Source organism: Macadamia integrifolia, chromosome 3, assembly GCF_013358625.1.
Source record: "Macadamia integrifolia cultivar HAES 741 chromosome 3, SCU_Mint_v3, whole genome shotgun sequence".
NCBI lineage: Eukaryota > Viridiplantae > Streptophyta > Magnoliopsida > Proteales > Proteaceae > Macadamia > Macadamia integrifolia.
Genome location: NC_056559.1, coordinates 32,411,388 through 32,432,502, shown reverse-complemented (window position 1 = coordinate 32,432,502; position 21,115 = coordinate 32,411,388). Strand labels below are relative to the sequence as shown.

Below are 21,115 nucleotides of genomic sequence, written 5' to 3'. Positions count from 1 at the left end.
ACTTCGTTCTTATTTTGCAAGGTGGGCTTATGAGAGTGGTGTTCCATTTAATGCTTTAAAGTTGAGGAGTTTTGAGGAATTGGTAGAGGCAATTGGTCAATATAGACCAAGTTTCAAGCCCCCTTCAATTCATGACTATAGGGGGCCTCTATTGAAGTCTGAAAAGGATAAAATTGATGAGTTAAAGGTGAAGTGTCAAGGATATTGGAGGAAACATGGGTGCACACTCATGTCAGATGGGTGGACAGACAAGAGAGGAAGGCACCTAATTAATTTTCTTGTCAATTGTCCGGAGGGGACTTTTTTTTTGGAGTCTGTGGATGCATCTAGCCAATCACAAACATCTGAAATGTTATTTAAGCTACTTGATAGCAAGGTTGAAGAGATTGGTGAAGATAATGTGGTTCAAGTAGTCTCTGATAATGCTGCCAACTATGTTGCAGCGGGTCGACTACTAATGGAGAAAAGGAAGAGGTTATTTTGGAGTCCATGTGTAGCTCATTGCATAGACCTTATGATGGAGGAAGTAGGAAAATTACGCTCTTACATGTCTGTTATATCGAAGGGCAGGAAATTGACTGCATTCATCTACAGGCACACTCGTCTTCTTGAAGCCATGAGGCAAAAAACAGGAGGAGACTTAGTGAGGGCTGGAGTGACTAGATTTGCCTCTTCCTTTTTAACACTCCAAAGCTTATACAAGCACAGAGAATCTCTGAAAAAATTATTTGTTGATGATGAATGGTCCCGTTCTAAGCTTGCATCTACAGAGGCAGGGAAGAATGCTTCTGAGACTGTGTTTGCTACAACATTCTGGAATGGTGTGATGGATTGTATAAGAGCATCACAGCCTCTTCTTCAACTCTTGAGGATTGTAGATGGTGATGAGTTGCCTGCTATGCCTGAAGTATATATGGCAATACAAGTGGCAAGGAAGAACATCAAAAAAAATTTTGGAGATGATGAAAGGAAATGGAAGAAAATCATAGCCATTGTTGATCACCGTTGTGAGACTATGATGAATGGATCAATATATTTAGCTGCCTTTTCCCTCAATCCAAACAAGTTCTTTAAGGCAATAGAAGATAATCCTGATAATGAGTTGGACTTAGCTCAAAAAGCAAGTGATGCCTTCAATGATGTTCTTGTAAGGTTGGTGCCTGATGAGACCTTGCAAGATAAGATCATTGTCCAGGTTGACAAGTATACCACTGTTCAAGGAAGTTTTGCAAAGGACATGGCGATTAGACAAAGGGACAAGTTGAATCCTAGTAAGTATATTTCCTTTTAAAGTTCTAATTAGTTTAGAACTTAAAATGTTGAATTTTTACTTAACCTATTTTTTTATATTATATATTTATAGTCTCTTGGTGGTCTCGACATGGAAGTACTGCTCCTGACCTTTCAAAGCTTGCATTGCGCATACTTGGTCTTTGTTTCTCATCTTCTGGTTGTGAGCGCAATTGGAGCACATTTGAATTTGTGAGTATTGACTATTGAGTTCTGATTACAATAGTACATGTACTTCACTTAATATGGTTTTATTGAAGATAAGTAGATAACTTCATATTATTAATGTTTTTCAGATTCACACCAAGAAGAGGAATAGGTTAGAGCATCAGCGGTTAAATGATCTTGTCTACATTCAATATAATCGCCGACTTCAAGCAAGGTTCCAAGAAAGAAAAGAACAATGTAGAAACTACAATCCATTGTTGCTCGATGATCTTAATTGGAGTAGTGAGTGGATGATTGGTGAATCAGAGGATGAATTAGTGCATCCTGAGAATGATATCACTTGGAGAGATGTTGATAGAGCACTTGGAGCATCTTCATCATACCAAGGTCATAATAGACCAAGGAGGGCTCCAGCATCTACCAGTGGAACCAATCTTTGCTATACCCGGAGTGGTAGGAGGGTTGAGCTTGAGGATTTGTCAGATGAAGAAGTGGATGAGATGAGTGAAGAGGATATTCGTGATGATGAAAACATTGAGGATGATTATGACATCGCTCCAAATGATGCAAGCCAGCAACAGAATGCAGATGAAGAAGAAGATTTTAATTTAATTACTGATTTGGATTGAAAGTCTTTGAGTCTTAGAACTTTGACGTATTTTGAGTCTTTAAACTTTAAAGTTTTTTGAGTCCTTGAACTTTAAAGTATTTGACTGTCTTTGTTTACTAAATTCTGAGAATTTTAGTTTATTTTATGTTTTAGCTTCATTGATGTTTAAAGTTTTTTAGAATGATTAAGAATCCCCAGGTTAGTCACTTCTCATCCATTTAATTTGGCATCTCGATTTTTACTTTCGATGTATTTTAATTCTAAGTTCTTAATTACTTCTTTGACATGAGTAGAAATATAGTGGACGACCTTAGGGCTTAGGCACTCATTATGGCATCATAGAGGTAAGTATAATAAATACTTGTATATTTTATGTCTTCTTTTCTTTATATTTATAATTTTGTTTCATAATTATGTATTTATATTATATGTTAATATGTTATGATGATTGATGATTGAATATTGATGATTCATGATTGAATATTGATGATTGATGATTGATGATTGATGATTGATGATGAATTGATGATGAACTTAGTTTATTCACTTTATTGATTTGTTTTCTTGATAAATATCTTACATTTGTATGAATATAAACATTTAATATTTATTTAGCATATGAGTAATAGGATTTAACTAGTATTTGAGTCAAATAGATTGGTTTTATAAAAAAAAGTACACAAGAACGCTATAGTCAATAAGGCGACGCTTTATGTCCGCCTTATTGCTAAGGCGCTCCGACAGGCCCTCAAACGGCCTTAGTCGCACCAGTGCCTTAAAAACTATGGATTTGGCTTCGTCTGCAATCCCAACTTTCAAACATCTTCAGAGATAACATTAATGCAACTACCTCCATCAATCATCGAACTACATAATTTGGTCATTACATTACTCACGGGTCTATAATATATTGTTGTGGACCTTGTGGTGCCCATCTTCATCCTTGGTGATCTTGTGAGTGGTTAAAACAGGATAAAGAACATAATAAAGGTGTCACTCCACATCACTATTATTGCCATTGACTTCACCTGGCTCATGCTCTACCTCTAAATCAATTGTCTCCAGACCAAGTTGTTCTCCTAGAACATAAGGTATAAAAGAATCCTTATCAATATAAGCTACCAAACAGTTGGGACACTGAGCATTGATATGTCCGTATCCTTTGCACGCAAAACACTGATGGCAGACTTTGGCATCATAGGAAGTATGTAAGAACCAAGCCAAGGTGGAAAATATGGTTGATGAGGTTGTGAAGATGTCATAAATGAATCACTAGCATGTGGTTGGCTGAATGAATTTTTTCCTAGGAAGAAGACTGTTGTTGATAGGAACTATTACCCCAAGGAAAAGTGTCAGTAAAAGTTCTTCGAATGTATAGCCGCTTCAAATTTTCTTCTTCCTGATATTCTATTTTTACAACATCCTCCATTGTAGGCAATCGATTGGGTTCTAGAGCAACATTGATCTTGAGGGAACAAACCATTGTGGAAATTTTGCCACCCATACCTCTTCATCCCACTCAAAATCAGATCGAATGGCTAATAATAACACCTGGCAATGTACTCGATTGTCATGCTTTCCTATCTCGACTAAGCAAACTTGAGATGCATATGCTGCTTGTAGCTCGTAGGCAATAATCTACGGTTCATGGCTTCACTTATCTCAGCCCAAGTAGTGACTAACCCAGTGCCTCAAGTCTGATTCTGTTGTTGGTGCTTGATCCACTAGACACTAACTATGCCTTTCAGCTAAGCATCTGGAAACAAGATCTTGTTGGTTTCAATCAACCCATACCATCTGAAAAAGATCTCCAAACTGTGAACCCAGTCAAAGTACTACTTTGGATTTGGATTTCCAAAGCAAATCATGCTGGTCCAACCAGTCAAACGCTACTGCATTACTACTTTAGATGTCTTAGTTTTCAAAATATTGAAGCTAGCCATATGACAAAATAGCAGCACATGCCCCATCTTCTGATGCATCCAGCAGAAGAAGAGCCAACCAGGCTGATCGATTCCCCTTTTGGCCCATTTTTTGGTTTTCTTTTCACCAGCTTCTAGAGATTTCCAGCTGTAGCAGCTTATTTTCTATTTTGGACTCCAACCAATTGGGCCGATCCCCACATTGTACACAAGTTTCTCTGATCAATACAAGTTGTTTGCTGCTAAAACAGTTTGGGTTCACTATGTGTTTGGGAGAGAATTCTCCTTGGCCGATTGGGTGGATTCCCAAGGCCATAAGAAGAGTTTGTTCATCATTATATTTCTGCTTTTCTTTCTAGTATTGCTTTGCTACTGCAGTTCTCATCCCATTCCCTCAACTCAAGCCTAGTATTCAGGTCAGTTTTACCCTGCAGATGCTCTGTTTCTTACTTAATTTTCAGCAACCTGCAGCTTCATATAGTTCTCTTGATACTGATATGTTAGTTCCGAAACTTTATCCACTAACTCTATTCATCTAACCCTCATAAATCCAATCCTTAAACCCCAATTCCCAACCAATGCATATCAGCTGATACAGTCAAAAAGTGGCTTTTCTACTGGAGTCAGCCTGATACGTCCGGTTGTATCGGTATCGGTGGTGACCGATGAACTAAAATTTCACCCATACTACCCTGTTCTATTTTGCCACAGCTTAGTTTCGGAACTTGTTAGAAACATCAGTTTTTTCCTGAAATTTCAGTCATCACTTCATCCCATCAAGACCCCAAGTTGACAGATTTTTACTTCATTCAGAGCCCTGGTTTGCGAGATATCAGTTTTTTTTTTCCAATCGAGCCCCAGCTCTGCCTTGTCCCAATTCTATCTCAATCTCAACTCTGATCTAAACTCTGAACAACCAGACTCCAGTGTTTCTGTTTGTCACTTGCATATTCTGTTAGTAGACCTTCCCTAACCTAAAGCAACCACTTCATTCTGCCCTAATTAAGCACAGGCATTAAAACCTTAATTTATGTAATTAGGTTCGAGTTTCCCAGTGCCACCATTTACCAATCAGTTTGATGTACCTAATTCAATCAAATTTTCCACCACAACCAAAGAAACCATAACTAAGGTGAAATGTTCAAGTTCATTAAAACCTGAAAAATCAGAAAATCATTCAATTTTAGAGTACATAATTACATCAACATAATTTAGCCCCTGACTAACTAATCAAATTCTTGATCTGATAATTGATCCATAGAGACCGATGCTACCCTCATGAAACTGGACAGTGAAGACATATTTCATATTCATAACTACTTAAAAGTACTTTTAACATCAATCCATGACCCATCGAAACCTAAAAACTCACATGTAGAGAGTCAGGGGGGAAGAATATCAAATTATAGGATCATTAGAGGCTTTTTAAAATCAAATTTCTTGATCCGGACTATACGTACGATGAATATGAAGATTCAAAGAAGCACATGAAAGATCTGTTTTAAGGGAGTTAACAAGAAGTTGTACCTCTCTGACAGCTGATGACCGACTTGATAACCAATGGCCTCGATCCTCCGAGCAGCAAGTTCTGGCTTAGAGGCATAGAATCGATTGCAGTAGGCTGAAACCATCTCTATCACCAAACTGTCCACGCAGCTCTCTGATACCTCTCTCCCCATTTCTCTCTATCTTTCTCTCCCTCTCTCTTTCTCTCTCTCTCTTACAGATCAGTTAGCAGACTACAATTCAACTGAAAAAAAGTCATACCAAAGAAAAAAAGTATTAAAGATTTACTGCACTTGCAGGTCTGTAATTATTCACTTTTGTATAATTAGGCCTCCGGCATGAATTTTTGCAGAATAGCATCTCTAACAAATTTTAAAAGACATTATTCATATTTTTCAGTTCAACCAAGTTTTCCATCACCCACGATAAAGTGTCAACCAGTTCAATTCTGACTAAATAGTTTGGTTTTGATTCAGTTCACAATGAACAAAGCACAAATCAAAACTGAGTTCCAATTTTTGAAATCAAAACCTAATAGTATTTCGGTTTTCCAGTTTTATTCAGTTTCAAATAGCTAGTTTTCATTCATTTGGTTATTGGGTTCAGTTACCGGGTCGAAATCATTTTGGTTCAGTTGAATTCCGTCCCTTGTCAGCAAGAGACTGCTATAGCTGCTCCAGCCCCTGCGACAGTGCCTACTCCACTTGCTACGATGGCTGCAATGCTGCATAGAATCAAAAGGTCGGTCAGCAGTCCTCTCAAACACTAAATAAAACATCCAATCATAAATAAGAAAGGAACATCCAACTAATTCATTTGAGATGTTAACAAAGAGTTTCCATTTAATCAACATTCATTGAATGGTTAATAAGAACTCAAACCAATATTTACACTAGTAAAATAAGATTCTTAGCAAGCAAATTTCCATGAGATGCAACGGAAGAATCAAATTACAATTGTCCTCCAATTTCCCGAAACAGGAATTATCAAAGCCAAAGTGTAGTAATTTCCAAACACCAACGTATGGCCTACATTTTTGACTGTCCACCAATTACTCTGTTTCCCCTTCAAACCATACATACAAATTTTCACAGTAAAACTCCCCCACAGAAGAGGGGAAAAGAACAAAGGAACCGCCCAATTCATTACCTTTGAAGCTTGCTCATACAAAAACCAATACGATACAGAGCAACAGAGGAAAAACAAACAGAGCTGGAAAGTCAGCTCTACAATACTCACTCAAACCCTATCACATGGATGAGAGAGAGAAACAAAACCCAATAACCCAGAAACAAAAACAGATGAAAAATAAAATAAAAAGCAGGGGAAAAAACCCCACTTACAGACAATGAAGTGATCCAAAAAATTTTATAAAAAAAGAATTTCGTTGTTGGATAACTCAGATCCTCTTGGAAAAGATAGAGAGCTCTCGATCATGGATCTTCTTCTGCAAATGGGCATAGAAGAAGACTCTATTTTCACCTTTTCAGATAAGAAGGAAGAGGGTGACCTATACCCAACAAGGGAAAGCCTAATACCCTAGGCTGGATACCAGAAAACCCTAGATTAAGAAAGGAGAGAGATCATCTACCTGCTGCGACTGCAAGCAGCTCTCAATTTCAGATCGAGTCGGCGAATGTGTTCCCTAACTGCGAGGCTGCGACTTCAAGCAGCTGTAAGTGTCATAATTTGTTTCAGATCTACCTCTCGCGGTTTAAAATCGCTTTTTTCAGTTACGGTTTTATTGGTAAATTGTCTTTTAATCAGTTCAGAAGGGTCGGTTTTTCAGCTTTGGATCGAACCAAACCGACTAAATACTTAATTAAGCCACAAAGTAAAACTTAGAGAGAGATACCACAAAGTAAAACTTAGAGAGAGATACCACAAAGTAATTATCTTACATATCTGAGATCAATCATAAATAATAAAGGTGATTTATTTACAATTGATTATGGACCCACGATCTATTTCGAGAATGCATATTGAACATAGTCTAAGGCATCATAAAGTTGGATCACGAGAATTCATTTGAGCTGCTTTGTGGTTGTGTAGTATGTGGATTTTAATGTGCAGGTTCAAGATCAGTTGTAAGAATAAAAATTAGGGCTTTTCAATAAGGATTGCATCAAGCCATAAGCATGAAAATTGATGAGCAACTAGTGGAGTTTGATACAACAGAGACAATAAAAAAGTTGTTTGAAGAAAGCCAGTTATATAGACTGACCATGCCTTTACTTTTTCTTTTCTTTTTTTTTGTAAGGAAAAAAAAGATGTTCCACGGTAGTGATCATAGCCCCCAAGATAAGCCCCCGTACGGTAAGCAACACTTCTACAGAACCAATGGGTGATAGTGGGCATACCAAGACTCAAACCCACAACCATGCCTTTACTTTAACCTCATTACTTTGATGTTTTTTTATCATCCTTCCATTTTTCTTTTCACTTGGTAGCTACCTTATACCATAGGGATAATATATTTCAGGTTTCTTATGGTTTTGGATTTGCTTGTCGATCTTTTTGATGTGCTATTTCATAATATTTATAATAAAATCATTATCTTCACATGAATAGAATAGGGGAAAATAGAGTTCGAGTTTTTATTATTGGATTTTGCTTTCCTCTTTGTAGTTCAAGTTAGAGCTGTCAATTGGGACTGGTCTAATTACTTGGGGCATGTGTTAGACAAGACTATAAAATTATCACTTATTAAGGCAAAACCTTGGAATTAGTATCAATTAATAGAGGGATGATCTGGTTTTGTTTCCTATACTGGTCCCAGTTCTTAATTGGTTCAAAGATTAAAATACTGGTCACTAGAGCCCAAACAAAATTGTTTTTAGCACATTGGGCTCATAAAAATTTATAATAAAATTAGAGAAAATATAAATCGTGTGAAATTAATGCCCCATTTGAACGAGTATGCTTGGCTCAGGAGAGTGAATAGTGTTGTTGTACAATCCCAGTTGACATGAATCCTGTAGAACACAAATTAAAGACTGGCCCGAAGGGAGCTTCGAGAATAGGCTCTGATGCCAAATTTAGAATCAAATATACTTCCTGTGTAAAAATGTTCAATCAATTGAGAGTCTTACCTGTAGGCTTGGTTGGGTACTCCTTATATAGGTGACATGAGTCTTTCTTATTGGTCAAGAGGCTCAGGCGTGTCCACGGGCCTTCTCCCTATTGGAGGAATTATCCTTTATTGTGGCTGACCTGGTCGGGATCATAACGGTTAACTCAACTTGGGTTAGCTTCTCACAATGGCTAACCCGACCATGGTTAAGTCTTTCAATGGTTAACTCAATTGTGGTGAGCCTAGGATTAAGTAGCTTGGGGTTTTAGCAATCCTACCTAACCATGGTTAGTGATCAAGGATTAAGTAACCGTCTAATCCTGGTTAGCTTCCTTGGGTAAGGTTACAAGAGCGGGGGCCTCCCCTGTGAGTAGGTCGGGAGGTCAGGAGGTCCCTATTGCTGGTTGAGGAGCTGAGCTCAAGCTCGTGTCAATAAGACTGGTGTGCGGCCACTCGACCATTGTATGTGGTTGACGTGGTCGGGGGTTTAACCGCCCGACCATTGGCTGGTCAATGGGTATATGTGGTATATCAAATAGTGAGTGAAAAAAACCAAACGCCCATATATAAACTCCCATAATTGGTACCTAATCGGTTCTAACCAGTTAATTGATTCGGTTTAGTTCGGATTCTAAAATATAAATCACTCTAATGGCTAAGACTAGAACCGACCTATTAATAATAAGTTTCAATCGATTTTGATTTTTAATTGATCGGTTCAGGTCTGTTTTAATCCCTAACCCAGATTGATACACCTAGTTTAGGTGGAACTTGTGAAGTATGTTGGAATGGAGTCTCAGCCCTCGCAAGAACAAGCAATACAATCCCAAACAATCTGATGAGGAAGTCCAAGTGCAGCAGAATCTAATTCAGTTCCATTAAAACATCTAAATCAGTTGAAATGTTTCAATTAACTGAATAATGTAATAGATTCAATATCATTTAAATAAAATTTTTCTTTACAACTATAGAGAGCAGTAATAAATTGTGACTGAGAATGAGCCGCATCAGCTGATAACTTGGCAAAAGAACCATTTGAGGAAGAAAAATTAGTACAATGATTCACACCCACTCTCAATGTCAATCGGGAGTCGGGCCTCAACACCCTTCATACTGGAGCATGCAAAGTTTTCTATTGCAATGCCAGTGCCACTTGAAATTGCTTTCTCGTAACTTATCATGTATTGGAGCTACTACTAAATTTGCTCTAATTTATTCAATTTTATATTTTTTACTTTTACCACTCATTCATCTCAAATCTCAACATCCTCATTTCAGCTATACTAAGTTGATTTACATTTTGTTTCTTTACTGCCCAACATTCAGCTTTATACATCAGTGCCGGTTTTTATAACACTCCTATAAAACTAAAAAAATAAATCGATCACATAACACTCCCAATACACCTATTCATTTGAGTTTTTAGCTTTCTTGGATCGACTCAAACCCCATCTTATTCTATTCCCTCAATTCTCATTAGTATCCCCACCTCCCAATATTGCCCCTTCTTTGGTTATTTCTTACAACGTGCTATTAAATTATTGCTCATTTCAAGATTGCCTTTTCACTTATATGTCTTCTCCACTCACGTGCATGCCTTAGCCTCTGTTAGTGGATTGCCATAATTACAATATTACCATTATCATCACTAGGTATTTGAGTTATTTGTCATCTAGGAAGGGCCATAGTGAACCTAAGTAGGGTTTTGTGACCCGGGTTTCGCATCACACTAGTCACTACCAAGGATCGAGATTTCGGTTTTGACCAAAACTTGGTCAGTCCTTACATCTTTCTTCTGATATGGATTCGATTGGAATTCCTCCAGTAATTGACAACCCCCACCCCCCACTTTTTGTGAACCTTTGTCTGTTGGCCCCTTAGATTAGGGGTGTCAATCGGTTGGGTCGGTCCGATTTTAGTCGCGCTTAATCAGGCTTAAAGACTTTCAAAGGCTGCACCGTGTCCGCCCATTTAATTAATCAGACTTAGTCATTGAGGGCATGGTACTCTTTATATTCGGTTGGTCGGTCTGGGACTGTAATCGGGCTACCTTAATCGGGCTTTAGTTGGGTCTTAACCGGGCTACGAGCATGTTTAATGTTAAACGGGCTTTAACCGGTTTTTAAACAGTCCCTCTTTAAAATGTGCTCTTATATTCCAGTCCACTCAATAAAGCCCAAAAAAATGATAATAAATTAATAAATGATACCAAATATAACCATTATTTAAAATGTGAACATGTCTTTACTTTTTAGTTTTTACTCTTTAATTTGGAGGGGGTAAAATAGGTATTCTACAATCATTAAAGGGTCAGGTCAGGCTGGTGCACAATAGGTCGGTCTCGATCGGGTGTTATTCAATTAGTCTCGGTCGGGCACCCGATGGTCCAAGTAGCAGGACTGAGACCGATTGTTTGTAAACGGACCGGGCTCAAGCCCGACACGTTTAATAAATGGTCCGGGCCAGGCCGGCCTATAAACGATCGATTCCGATCGATTTAGTCGGGTCAAGCAAAAAATTGGCACCCCTACCTTAGACCCTCTAGGTGGGCACCCTCCCAGACATTCTATACGTCAGAAAGTTAAGGATCGTCTTAGACGTCAGGTTCTCTTCTCGACCTCTGATTATGAGTCTTCTGCTACTTCACCTCTTAAGGTTTGGATGGCTACCTCAAAGCCATATGAGGATCACGAGTCTCATCTGTTTCAACTGTCGAGGGTATGGTCTCTAATGGCTTTGTTTATATATTTGTTTCAGCTTCTTTTCTTTCCTCCCTTATTCATGTTACTTTTGTGTATGGTGATCCCAAGCATGACCTTAGGGAAAGATTTTGACATGAATTAGTTCTAATCAGCCATTCTGTATTTGGCTCATGGATGTGCAATGGAGATTTGAATGAAACTATTAATAGTGAGGAGAAGGTTGGGGGTCGTTTGAATAGTTTGACCTCTACTATTATTTTTTCTTCTGCACTAAATGATTGTGTTTTAGTGGAATTTAATTTTACATGTCCTCGTTTTTCTTCTCATCCTGGGGATAGTCATAATTTTCTTAACTTTGTTCTCCTGAATTTCAGCTTCTCAAAATTCTACTTTAAATGCGGTTTTTACTGATGAAGGAATCAGATCTGCTGTGTTCCAAATTGAGGCTCTCAAGGTTCCCGGTTTAGATGGGATGCTAGCTAAATTCTATCAAATCCATTGGAACATTGTTGGTGTTGATGTTACTAGGACTGTTAAGTGGTTTTTTTAGTCGGGATTTATGTTTAGAGGGTTTAATTGTGTTGTTACTGTGCTGATTCTGAAACAAAAGCACCCTAGCAACATTTTCTAATTTAGGCCTATTTGTTTATACTCTAATTGTCTAGTTGTGATTAGTGCCATTTGTGATGGCGGTAATGGGTATACAGGGCAGCTAGAATTGTAGTCGATGACATTGTTCATTTAGCTTTTTCTTTTTTCCTTTTGTAATTTTGAGTTCGTTCCTAGATCTTCCAACAGGGAAGCTCATGTTCTAGCAAAAGCGGCTGCCATGTTTGGCCTCTCACGGTCTTGGTGGTGTTCTCTCCCTCCTGTTCTTGTACACTTGGACTCTGGGAGGAGGTTTTCCTTTTCTTTTCATTCAATAAAGCTTGTGTGTTTCTGTCCCAACCCCACCCCCACCCCCAAAAAAAAAAAAAAAAAAAAAAAAAAAGATCTTTTGCATTTTTAGGCTGTGTTTGGTAGCCAAGAGAAGAAAAAACTGACTCTTCTCTTGGTTCAAGATATGCTAAGCACAAAGAGAACTTCTTAAACCAAGAAAAAAGTACAAATTCATATTGGGGATTGTGAAGTTTTCTTTTGCTCAAAAAAAAAAAAAAAATCTTGCCAACAAAACAAGAAACACATGCGAAAAAAACAAAAAACTTTTCTTTTCTTCTCTTCTCTTCTAATGATAACCAAATGTGCACACTTTTTTCTTTTTTTTTAATATCTCACCATTTCATTTCATTTCTTTTCCTTTCTTTTCTAGATTCTTTTTTTTTTTTTCTTTTCTTTTCTTCTCTTCTCTTGGCTACCAAACACAAAGAAAAAGATTGAGATATTCTCTTTGTGCTTGGCATGTCCTAAACCAAGGGAAGATTTATTTTTTGAATTTCAAAATTCACCTTAGGAATGGTGAAGTTTCCTTTTGCTGCAAAAAAAGAAAATCTTGTCAAAAATACAAGAAAACAAAAGAAAATACAAAAATTTTTCTTCTCTTCTAATGGTAGCCAAACATTCATATTTTTTTCTATTTTCTTATCATTGCATTTCTTTTCTTCTCTTTTCTAGATTCTTTTTTTTTTTTTTTTTTTTTTTTTTGGCTTTTCTTCTTTGCTACCAAACAAGCATTACCAAAAAAAAAAAAAAAAAAAAAATTCTTGATTATTACCAACCTTGGCAACAACCATCTCTTAACAAAGGCAAGATACTAGCAATACTATTCCAAGTTAAGGGCCCCTTCTTAGCCGTAACAAGTGGGTCAAACAATGATTTACGAGATTAATATTTAGCTCTCAAAGTTTGAGCCCAAAGGGTATATTCAGAAATAAGAAAGCGCCAACCTAATTCAATTAAAAGAGCACTATTTTGCATAACTGAATCCTTCTAACTACAACCTCTATGAGATTTTGAAGAACAAACCTTACAAAAACAAAAACAACAACAATTAAGCCTTATCCCAAATTAATGGGGTCGAATCAAAGCAAGAACAAAGAAGAGAAAACGAAAAAGTAATGAAAAGCAAAATACAAAAAAGACAAAAAAGACAAAAAAGACAAAAAAACAAAAACAAAGTAGAACACAGCTAGATGGGGTCGGCCGCATGGATCCTAGCCCTCCAATCCTCTCTATTCAAAGCCATACTAGGGACCAAACCCAAGCTGAGCATATTTTTCTTCACAACCTCCCCTATGGTCATTTTTTGTCTTCCCCTAGTTCTTTTAGATCCCTCAATCTGGATCAGATCACTTCTCCTTACAGGGGCATTCGCAAGCCTCTTTTGGAAATGACCATACCACATCAAACGACTTCCTCAAAGCTTATCATGTGGTTTGGGGCAAATTCCAAATCCGCTCTAATACGTTAATTCCTTACTTTATGTTTTCTTGTTTTCCCTCACATCTATATTAGCATCCTCATCTCTTCTACACTTAGTTTATCCACATGCCGCTGCTTAACTGTCCAACATTCTGCCCATACATCATAGCTGGTTGAATGACTGTCCTATAGAATTTTCCTTTGAGCTTTATAGGAACACATTGGTCTCACAAGAATCCTATTGCACCTCTCCACTTCATCTACCCCACTTTAATTCTATGTGCCACTCATCATCAATATCACATTTTTTTTTTTTTATTAATGATCGATCCCAAATATCTAAGAGAGTAATTTGTGGTATCTCTTTATCCTCAGTAGTCATCACATTGTTACCACTCGCAATATGACTAAAGTTACACATCGCATATTCCGTCTTTATTTAGTTTATCTAAAATACTTTTGATCCCAAGGTAGATCTCCGTCGCTCCAGTTAGCATTGAGCCCTATGTTAGTCTCATCCAATAGAACAATATCGTCAACAAAGAGTATATACATCATGGAATTCCAACTTGAATGTTCTTGGTCAACTCATCCATCACAAGCACAAATAGATATGGGCTTAGGGTAGAGCCTTTATGAAGCCCATTAGAGAAAGGGAAATCACTTCCTTGTCCGCCCTTGGTCTTCACACTAGTCACCACGGTAGCATACATATTTAATTATATCCATATACATAATTGACACCCCTCTTTTCTCTACGACATGCCAGATTAATTCCCTATAAACTTTATCATAGGATTATTTTAAGTCAGTAAAAGACTATATGAAGATCCTTCTTGGCTGCCCTAAAGGTTTCAGAGTCATCTAAGAAGGTAAAATGAATTAAGTTGTAGATCTCTTTAGCATAAAATTAAATTAATTGTCTGAGATATTAGATGCACTTCTCAAGTGTGCTTAATAATTCTCTCCCAAAGCTTCATAGTATGACTGAAGCGTAGGAAGAAAGCTTCCTAGGGGAAGGTAAAGGTTGGCTGGCGATGATGGGAGATGAAGCAGAGAGAGATCTGGGTAGATAGAGAACTTGAGAAGCAGGATAAGTTTAAGAAGGAGAGGGTGAGTATCGCAAGTATTGGATGTCTAACAAAGGGAGAATCTGTGCAGGATAACTGGGAAGGGTGTCGCAAGAGTCAGCGAAGGATAAACCTAGCAGAGAAAGAATCGAGGGAAGGAAGGGTCGAAAATCTCGGTTTGGAGATATATATTTTTTTTTGGGCCAATAGATAGGCTCGTAAGAGAGAGTTGAGATATGGGAGGGCAGAGAAGGAATCAGGTGAGAGTGCTCGAGAGCAGCTAACGAGAGTTAGGGAGAATCGAGAGCAAAGAGAGAGATCGGGGAGAGATCGCGAATAGAGGAAGATCACCATTCAACATACCTACCTGTTCTGGTTTGACCTCTAAACCACTGCTGCCTGAGAAGGTGGTGCCGAAGGCCATTAGCAGAGATCCATTAGCGGGAGCATTTGCAGAGAGCAAACCCCTCTTAAATGTTCCTTCGGAGGACAAACCTTACTTCATGAAATAAGATGAAGTTTCTTAGAATTACCTCTATACCCATTCCAAAAAAGGAAACAAATCGATTCCAAACTTTGACAGATCTTCAACGGGAATACAAGATAGGACAATAGGTAAGAAAGGATAGATGATAAAATTGACTTTGTTAGCACCTAACAAGTTAGCTTTTCAACAGAATAAGACCTAAATAAATAGCATCCCTCCTAGGGGTGCAACAGGTCGGGTTAGGCTGGGTTTTTTAAAATCTTAGGCCAACCCTGAGTACCCTTAACTGGGTCCAAACTCGCACTGACCTTGACTTAGGACTGTAAAATTTTAATCTTGGTCCTATTCTTCAGGGTTCAGCCCAACTTTTATCCACCTTGATTGGCCTTGATTTTTCAGGGTCGGGCCGAGATGACTCTGACCCTGACCCTGACCTTGGTTTGCCATCAAGGGCTGGGTATACCCTGACCCTGACCCTGCAAAATATGAAATAACTAAAAAATAAAAAATATTCATAATAAAGAGGAGATAAAAAAATATAAAATTACAAATTTCTTGATAAAAAAATGCAAGAGAAAAAAAAAATTTTTGTAAAAAAAGCAAGAGAGATTGGTGAGAAGATATATTAGGAGTTTTGAGGTGTCAATGACTCAATGTCAAATAATATATAAAATTATGTTAAATTCAGGGCTAACATCAGGGTCACAACCAGGGTCAACATCAAGGGCAAAAATCATGGTTGGGTTCACGGCGGGCTGGGTGGGCCAAAGACATCAACCCTTACCTGCCCTAACTCTAACTCAGGGTCAAAAATTTCAGGGTCGGGCCAGCCTTCAGGGCCAAAATTTTTGGGTCAATACTTATTCGGGATCAGGGCAGACCAAGGGCGGATTCAGACCGTCAGGACCAAACTTGCACCCCTAATCCCTCCCCATCTCCTTAATTCCTAAAACATTGCTAAGCTGACAACACTCATCTGGAGAATCATTTTTGCTAAAGAACAAGTCTCTCTTACCAAGATTAACATGTTGCCCCAAAATATTAGATAATAAATCAAGAACTGATTTAATAGTCAAAATATCCTCTGTGCATGACAAAAAATGAAAGTATCATAAAAAAAATGCAGATGGGATATCTTTGGACCAGGGTGAGCAACATTAATATCACAAAACATGCTCAGATCTCTATAAGCCAATAAAAGATGAGAACATTTAACAAAAAAAAAAAAAAAAGATGAGAAAGGACTTCCATCACCGAGATAAATAGGTAAAGGTTCCAGGGGCATCCTTAACGAATCCCTCTTGAAAGCTCAATATTATCAAATACCTCCTTAATAGAAAAATGAAATAGAAGCAAGGATTAAAGTATCGGTATCGGTCATCGTATCGGTCAGTCAAAATTAAGATACGTATCGGAGAGTATCGTATCGTATCAGAGATACACTAAGATACGCTAAAGATACACACATAAATGGATAGGAAACAATTTTGCATAAAGAATTTGTTAAAAAAAGCTATTGATAACATGTATTATGCATAAACACTAAATTGAGGATATCGTACTAAGAATTCAAGGTTTGTAGTTGTCCCATAAATGTAAAATCCTTGTTCCCAACATTGATTTTCACTTTAATTAGAGAAATATGGCTGACAGCAACTTTGGAACAAAAACCCTTCAAAAAATCGTGTTTTTTCTGAAAAATTATCCATCTTGGCCATTATATGACCGTAGCGCACTGTATCGGTACATACCGATACTCACCGATACGTATTGATGTTCACTGATACGTACCGATATATATCGATACTCACCGATACATGCCGATATATACTGATACGTACTGATCGATACATACTGATACTCACCGATACATACCAATACATACCGAAACGTACATTTTGTCTCAATTTTATATTTTCCATAGAGTCGTATCGAGGCATATCGTATCGTATCGATGTGTATTGGTGGTGTATTGATGCATATCGGTATGTATTGTAGGGGATATATATCGATACGAAAGGATTTAAAAATTTTATGTATCGTATCGGTGTGTATCGTATCGATCGACTAAATTTAACATACGTATCGGAGGGTATCGTATCAGTATCGGAGATACTTAAAACCATGAATAGAAGAGACAAGATAGCCCACCAAATCGCACCAAAAGTCCCCAAAATCCAAAAATTCAAAAGTAGCCCTTAACAATGCCCACTCCAACCTATCATAAGCCTTGGACGACATGTCTAGTAATTGAATTTCAGTCTATGCTCTACACTACAAGCATAGTTTTTTAACTTCTCTAAAGATGAATTATGGGTTAGTGGCATTGTTTCAAAAATTAGAATCAGACTGGTTGAATCGACTATGGTTGATCGTCATTCTAGATATTCTAAAGTGGTCGATTCTAGGGGTTTTGGGACTAGGTCGTTGGGTTTTAATTTGAGGGGCTGATTCATGATTGGAATTGACAAGGACCGATTCAACTATCGATTACGAGTTTAAATCCCTATTTAGGGAAAATGTTTCTTTCCCCATGCCATCAAATTCACTATGCACAGATTGAGATGATAAGAGATGTGAATTAACATGGATCAAGACATCAGTATCGTATTGGCCGTATCAATATCACAGGTGCCTGATGCTACATTAATCAAAAGAAATGTAAAAAAATGTAAGTTTTTTTTTTTTTTTGGTGGGTAATTTACGCTTATACGACTTGATCCTTATCGTATTGGTATCGACAATGACCTCTATGGCCACTGATACCTTTACTCTTGTGAATTAAATCTCTAATGAAAATTGACACATATTGTTGTCTCTAGTCTTGCTCATCCCTGATTCAAGCATGACATTCCAAGGAATTTTCCTTTTGGGAAAAGGAGGAGCACAATGCCAATGTATAGATTTTTGGGCATGTTCATGTAGAAATGCAACACTAAAACAATGTAGAAAAGAAGAGAAAAACAAGAACAAGCAATCACACAATGCACGTAAATTTATGAGGTTCTAGTCCTCGTGAGATGAGATCTTACTTTACTATCTTCACTATTTTTTTTTTTTAGTAGAATTCTTTCAGATTGTTCACAGAGAAAAAAAAATTCACTACAAATATATAATAAAAGCCCTAATACCAGAAAACATGAAATTGCTCTCAGTAAATGAGTCCCAAATAACAAAAATACAAGCAATTGGATTAAATGGGACCTCTTGCCTCCCTTACAACTCCCACAGCCCACTTACTGGCAAGCGGGACGGTCGTTATTTGATGGGATATGCACTAGTACTCCCGGAATTAAACTGCGAAAAAATATGAGACATCGTACCCCAACAGTTGTCTCATATCCCACCCATGGATGCCGTCTCTTTTAAATAAATACCCATTATTGGACGATCATAATCACCCTCTTCTCCCATTGGTACAAAACTGCACTCTACAGGTTGTGAAACCCTCTCCCCTTCCTAATGTTCTCTACACAGTCTTACATGAGAAATAAAAAATTAAAAAAAAAAAGGGCCAAGGGGCCAAAGGACTTTATCGAGACAGAGAGATATTTTGATTCATGTCTTCTTTCTCGCATTGGAAAGGAAATCCTTTCTTTGTCCCTTCCCTAGTGTTAGTTTGGATGTCACAATTTTTTTTTTTTTGTAAATAGATGTCACAGTTTACAAAAAATAAAATAAAAGAAATAAAATGGATGTCAGTATCTGAATTCTCAATACATTGAGAAAACAGTCTAAAATAGTTGTGTTAACATCCTAAAAAAAAGAAGTCAAAGTAAGCATTTACACCCAAAAACAAAAGTCCAAGTAAGCGCAAGTCCATACAATCATTCTTTGCCTGACTTGTTTCTAAGAGTTTCTGAGGCAAGGGGAAAATTTTATTTTTATAATCATTGTTATTTCTATGACACTTACATGTTAAATAAGGGAAGTTTAATAATAAAACATGTGTCATAAAAAGACAAAAAGATGGATGATCCTGTGATGCAATAGTAAAATTGTATTATTACAACGTGTTGGTCACAAATAATGAATAAATATGGTCATTCTTGTCCCCGATTGGGTTGATGACATGTTTATCACCATGGATACTCCTTCTACAATATGTGTAAGCTCTAGGAGCTTTGATCCTGCAACTAATGAGACAGGTTGGGTTTCTTTAAATTTATACCAAGATATGTTTTATCTTCGTTGGGTCTGATCGTGGTCTAGTAAGTGAGAAGATTAGGGCAGAATCCAAGGGTGTGCTTCAAGGGATCGAAGCACATGGATCCTACCTTCCAATCAGCTCTGTTCGAGGTCATACTTGATACAAGGCCTAAATAGTAAAAATAGTCAACCATCCAACTAAAATGTTTCTGATACAATTCTCACCCATTTTTGTTGTCAAATGATGAGTGATCAGGCCATCGGTCGAACCCCATTTCCTAGTTGGATCAAAGAGGAACAAAATTTTACTTTCCCTGATCTTTTAAATTTTTTTCTAAAGTGTACCTCAAAGTACGCCCTCCAATGGTCTCATGTGCCAATGTGAACCTCTTACTAAAGAACCAACCTTCAGTCATAATAGATTGCCCAACACACACACACACACACATATATATATATACTAGTAAAATAGACATGTGCAATTGCACGTGTAAACATTTGTAAGGTTGCAGAGAAATTAAATGTCTACAATAATCTAAATGCATTCCAAAAATTATTCTTTGTAAAATTTATTGATTCAAATTTTTGAAAGGTTCAATCTATTTCAATCTAAATTATAAAGAAAAGAAAAATAATTTAAACATGAGTTTGAGATACAAAAGATTAGAGGAAGAAAAAAAAAAAAAAAAAAAAAAAAAAAAAAACAAAACAAAAACAAAAACAAAGTAGATTATGAAGCAAAATCACACACAAAAAAATTGATTTATTTGGTTACAGGTTCAAATTAGAGAATCTTCAACATAAGCAAAATCACACACAAAAAATAGAAAATAACCACCTCCTCCTCAGCAGATTGTGTTTTACTATGAGAGTCATAAGGGAAAGAAAAGTGTTATGGAAAGGGAAGAAAAATAGAACATATGATAGAAGAAGAGAGTTAGAGGAATGCAAAACCCCATACATGTAAAGTAGACCACAGTCATTCATGGTGAATTTAGATGGCCATTTGTTGGCAGGGATAGACAAAATACAGAATGCACACTTGAATATTGAACAAACTTACTTTTAATATTAAAAAGATCCCATCGAAGCAAAAAAAAATATTGAGCAGAATTCCATCAAACACACAAACTAAAACTCAAATAGAGTGAGAAGAAATTAAAACTTATCAATGTCCTTCATCCCTGAAATGTCACATTTGAGCAAGTTCATGACAAAACCCACAGGAAACACTTTCTTACCCATTGCATGAGAAATGTATACATGTCCACTTGTACGTTCACAATTCTTTCATTAACCATTTTTTACCAAAAAGAAAGGAAAGACAATAAAAAATGATTCATGTAGCATATTTGCATAGGAGACATTCTCAATACATGAAAAAAACTAAGGAATGGGGAGGTTAATAGGAAACTAAATTCATCTACCCAATATTGTGCATTCATTCCAGCAAAAAAGACTAATAATAATAATAATAATAATCATCATAATAATAATAATAATAATAATAATAATAATAATAATAAACTAAATTCATCTAACTAGTATTATGCATTCATTCCAGCAAAAAGGACTAATAATAAAAAACTAAATGTGTCTCCCCAATTAATTTATGCACTCGTTCAGACAGGAAAAAAAAGGGGGGGGGGATCAAGTTCCTTATTCAAAAATGTTGCAAACTTATAGTTCCTCCATTAACCATTTTCTACCAAAAAAGATAGGTAAAGTAATAAGAAATGGTCTATGCAACGTTACTTGCATATGAGACATTATTCAATAC

At 36.9% G+C, this 21,115-nt stretch overlaps 1 protein-coding gene and 1 long non-coding RNA gene across 4 annotated transcripts in view; both read right to left on the bottom strand.

Moving 5' to 3' along the window:
- The window catches only part of LOC122074525 (eukaryotic translation initiation factor 2D), a 103,072-nt gene that overhangs the window by 16,421 nt on the left and 65,536 nt on the right, over positions 1-21,115 (bottom strand). The window lies entirely within an intron of this gene.
- On the bottom strand, positions 5,697-7,238 carry LOC122074527. The gene is made up of 3 exons (XR_006138990.1): positions 7,088-7,238; positions 6,107-6,220; positions 5,697-5,740 (listed from the first exon to the last, which is right to left on the bottom strand). It is a non-coding gene; the product is annotated as an uncharacterized LOC122074527 (long non-coding RNA).